Here is a 5,040-nt window from a genome sequence, read left to right as displayed (position 1 = left end):
GGTTATGCAAAACATTGCTTCTTCACTCCCTCATATCAAGCCTGAAATCAGAAGGCACTTGGTGCTCAGTAAGGCGTTTACATTTTCTATTTTTAATGTATGTAAGAATTTTCTGACCTCCAAAAAGAAGTCTCGTCAAGTAGGAAAACTTTTATGTAATGTAATCTCTCAAAATCTAAAATGGTTTTCATTAATGATGGCTCTATTCTCTCCAGAGGAAAGCTCCACACAGGAAGAGTACAAGAAAAGGAGCAAATCCAACAAGAAAAAGACACGTTCAAGTATGACTGAAGTGGTTTAGAATATTACAGGTCTACTGCTGGAAAGACTTCTGAAAGAGGTAGCTCTGGAAGCTGGTCACCTCAAGACAGTGAGAAAACGGATGTGAGAAAGGAAGGACCTGATCATCCATCAGATGGAATCCAGACGTGACAATTAGAGTTAATGAACCACGACCCATAAAGCTGCTTCAGCACCTTTTTACAACCCCACTTCATGGCGTTAATAAAAGTACCAGGGCTTGTTTTACAGAGCACATCTGCTCTAAATTCCAAAAAGAGAAACTTTAAATTCAGAAGTTACGTTTGGATTCTTCCCCACTTTTCAGTCATGTATAAAGTATATTTAACAGCAGTGTATTTACTTTTCTATCTGTTCAGTCAACAGAACATCTACATCGGAAGATAGTTTTCTTTACAGTGAGATTGTATCATTACAGTAGCTATTTAATTTACAGTAACGTTAATAAGCTGCTGAAGCTGACTGAAAAGTACCGGGCAAATATTTTTTAAATTTCTCCATCTATATTCAAGTATGCTTTTGATTTCAGATATTTAGAAAGTTTATAGTATGCTTTACAAAAATTAGGTTGATTTGCTGCTTTTGAAAGGTGCCTTAGCCTTGATACTGAAGTCCTCCGATTCTTCACAAAGCAGGTATGGCTAATGAAGCAATACCTCTTTCTCCCCAAAGTCCAGAAGAGCTGCTGAACTTCTAAGGCTGAGGTTGGAACTGATCATTCTTGCCTCACGGACAAAGCATTTCTGGAGTTTTTCAGGTTTGGGATCCTACCCATTTCCTTAGATATCAAGTATCAGTACTACATCAGCACCACTTCTTCCATCCACAAGTAAAAAGAAACTAGGGGAAGGACAAAGTAACTCCTAGAGTAATTGTTAGAAGACTCCCTTTTGCATATTAGGTGATGACTGGAAGAGCTCTGGTCTAGGCTACAAGGTATAACATATACAGGGAAGGAGAAGTCATTTTGTTCCTCACCGCAGTGGCAAGAGTAAAAATATCAAGAAATTGACCCTGTTGTGTCACAAAGCTTCAGATGGTAGTTGTTGAGCAGCCTAATTATGATGCATTGTTTGCAGATTGTCAGTGTTTTTCAGGAAAGTAAAGAGAATGTCTTATTCTGTCAGATAGCCACCGTCAACCCCAAATCCCTGTTTTATCCCATATCACACTATTTCTTTCCAGAAAAAGGGGACAAGACAAGTTCCTTTCAGAGCCTCTCAACAAGTTTCCCCAGACCACCATAATGCATGCATTTGGTCTTTTGCTATTATACAGAACGGAGGATTGATACAGGATTGATAAATCTTGTTTTTCTGTATCAGGAGTACCTTCCGCCAGCCTCCTCCTAAGATGTCCTGCCAAGTATGGAATCCATCAGTTTGCAATGTTCTCCCTGTCTATAGCAGAGAGCTCCAAGTCTCACCGCATGCTAACTTCCCTGTCTTCTCCAGCGACACTGCCACACTGGTGTCTCTTCGTTCCTAGCTACATTTCCTGATGTTTCCTGATGCTCCCCTTCTTGTCCTCCCCACAGCAGAGATCATGAAATAGTATGAGGGACAAAAAAGCAGATCCTTGGGAATCCCAATCTATTCAGTCTTTAAGAGATTAAATTCACTCTCTTCTTCTAGACTATACGTTTAGATGAAACTGTTACACCCCCAAGTTGATAATAACCTTTAATTTAAAAATTAATCAAGCTGCATATTAATCCATGACCAAATCAGTGCTAGAGCCATTTGCTGGAAGGATAATAGATAATGTCTCAACAAAATACGATGTCAGCCCAAGGTCTGATATGTATACAGTACTAGCACAAAAATGGCTTTCCCAAAACAAAACAATTCACTATGAAAACTGGTATCTAAATTACAATTGCTTTTTGGTAATGGTGAGCAATTCCAGGAACACTTGTCCAGTTTAGGCCTTGTCAAAGCCTCCTACAGGAAAATATATTATTCCACTCTTTTTATAATATAAGCAGAAAATATCAACACCTTTAGGTGACGCTGTGCTTTGCTCGCAGGAACTCAGTGGGAGCTGGTGCCGCACGCAGAAGAACCTTCCCACTGAGCTCCTGCAGCCCAGTTCAGAAACCTGCAAAGGAAAGATACTCAGTGCGGGGCAGGAAGCCTGCAAGAGCTCGGAGACAGTCGCTCGCGGCCAGCTGCATCCCGATTCCCTCTTCTCACCGAGTTAAAAAGTGATTGGTCACATCCTGCTTCTGGGGAAGACAAAGGCATCTCAGCAGTTGGTACCTCTAACTCTGAACTGGAAGAAAACCAGCGTTCAGAAGTAAGAGTCCAGTTTGGTCTTGCAAGTGGAAATGTCTGTGGTATGTGCAGGAGCTCATCAGGGGTCATTGCGTCTCAAGGGAAGTGGCTTGTAGAGCTTTGTATTATTAAAATCTTTCCGTATCTTAACTAACAGATTAAACAATAAAACACTTAATTTTATTCTAGCAAGTTGTCTCAATCCAAAAAAAAAAAAAAAAAGTCTCACACTGTTTTAAATGGCTTGGAAATAAAAAACCCTGTAAAGTGCCTCTCCCAGTGTACACACTATTGTTAAGACAAGTTCCGGTTCATCTCTTTTTTTTTTTTTTTCCCAACTGTCCAAGAGCTCACTAAGTGTTGCTGATATTGAAAACACGGTCAAACGAGTGAAAAAATAAAATGGGAAGTTTAAAAAATTAGCAAAATTTTTAAAATCTCAAAACATAGACTGTTTGCTGCAAATACCTTCTGCCTTGCTTAAACATCAAATTATTTCTTTAAATACATGTTCAGAGAACACATATAACACAGTGAATAAGCCACGCATAGACCAGGTAAATGGCGTTTTAAAGGTCCACTATTTTAACAATTTCCTTAAACCCAACAGTACTTCAGCAAGGAAAGAACATAACAAAAGAAATAATCATTTTTATCTTCAAGTGTCATATAAACATATTTAGTGGAAGAACTCTATGTAAACAAAGTTTTCTAAGAGAAAACACTCTACTAGGCATTTGTGGTGTCATGAGCTGTTTCCAAGTAGTTCTAGGATGCATGAACCTAACAAAGATCCATATTCTAGCAGTTTTTATTTAAAAGCAACAGTAAATTAAATTTCTTTGTAAATTGAGTTTCTTTGGTCTTTAATTAATGTAATTATTTTTTAAATTATTGTTTTGAAGACATTTAATCTGCAAAGCAGTTATTTTGATTAGAGAAACCACTGTTCCTCATCCAATGTTCTCATCCGAAACAACTCATTTTTGTAGGGAGATACATCCAGGAAAAAAATATTCAGTGTTGACACAAAGATAAGACAGCAGTTAAGAACTCAGAATCATGGCTTGGAAGATCAGATCAAGCAGACATTTTCAATCCTTCTTGTGAGTTACAGTCCCAAGTTTTTGCATACAATCGAAACAGAACTAAAGTAAACTTTCCAATCTTTTAACTAATAGAAGATAGATGGGACCAACCTCCCACCACAGTAAGTGTATTAAACAAATGTCATGTGTACTAATTAAATTATGGAATTTAAATAAATAAATAAGTAAAGTCTATGTGCATATTCTTAATTTGTGTTTTCAGTGGCCCATGTCCTTCTTTGCACGCTAAGTGAGACACAGCTTCAAGAAGAATTGTAATCCCACTTTCAAAGGGGACAGCATACCAGGGCTGGATACCAGGTAACTCTGGTATAGACAGCAAAGCATCGCCCTACAATGAAAAAAGGTGTTTAAGTGTGAAAAAGTACTGTGGTGTTCTTCTCATGAAGTTGCTATTGCAAACAGAAGCTGCCATTAGGTAGAGATGAATTTCAACTTTGTCTTGAAGGCTCTCTTAACACAAAAACCGACATTAAATACTGCAAAGAAATTCCTCTCCCCATGAAGAGATCCTCTGAACAGATCACCACACATTTGGGATCTTTCTTAGTTAAGAATCCGATTGCAAACATGTTTAAGCTGAACTTTGAAGAAACTACTTTGAAATAAGAATACGCACACAGGAGTTGTATTTAAAAATGTTTCATAGTAAGTCAACTTAACCTTCTTGTACAGGCAAAGACTGAGTCTTTCACAGACGTGTTGGCAGATACCGCTGTACAGAGGTAAAACCACTTCTTACATTACTGTCCAGTCACAACAAAACTAATTTCAATGATTTGTAGTTATAAAAGCCACTGGAACATTAGAGGTATCATACAATCCTCACGTAATTACTCACCTAACCATTAAGAGGCAGGAAGCAACCATGCATGCACAGTAAAGAGGAAGACCTTTTACTAGGGACATGCAGTTACACTTTACCAGATTAAAATTCTGTGGTGTCTTCTATTATTATCCACAATTCAGAGATATTGTTCTACTTACGCTTTATTATGTTCTGTAAGAGGACAACACTTCATCTTCCACCCCGAACAGTTAAAAACCTTCCTGCAGGTCATTTCTGCACTTCTTGAGTATCCTTCTTCTCCTGCCATACTAATACCATTACTTCTATCACATATGATAGCTCTCCAGCTGTAGAGAACCAAAGCAAAGATCCTGGCATTAGACGAGTCTTTCCTATAATGTAAATCTGGTTCTGCCAAAGTCAGGACGATTTTTATAGTTGAATTCAGCCAGGGGACATCTTAGACTTAATAGCCCATTCCTGCTCATGGCACAAGTTAGGGAAGAGGAACTGTAATTTTGGGAGTGACTTGTTTAGCCTGATGGCCACATCCTCAGGGCTGAAG

At 38.4% G+C, this 5,040-nt stretch overlaps 1 long non-coding RNA gene across 1 annotated transcript; it reads left to right on the top strand.

Annotated features, from left to right (window-relative positions):
• The first annotated feature begins 306 nt into the window (after positions 1-306).
• LOC126052873 (uncharacterized) lies at positions 307-3,964 on the top strand. The gene is made up of 3 exons (XR_007510172.1): positions 307-2,598; positions 3,569-3,786; positions 3,888-3,964. It is a non-coding gene; the product is annotated as an uncharacterized LOC126052873 (long non-coding RNA).
• The last annotated feature ends 1,076 nt before the right edge of the window (positions 3,965-5,040 follow it).

This window comes from Accipiter gentilis, chromosome 3 (genome assembly GCF_929443795.1).
Source record: "Accipiter gentilis chromosome 3, bAccGen1.1, whole genome shotgun sequence".
Classification (NCBI taxonomy): Eukaryota; Metazoa; Chordata; class Aves; order Accipitriformes; family Accipitridae; genus Astur; species Astur gentilis.
The sequence above is the reverse complement of the archived record's forward strand: the minus strand, read 5'-3'. Positions and strand labels throughout refer to the sequence as shown.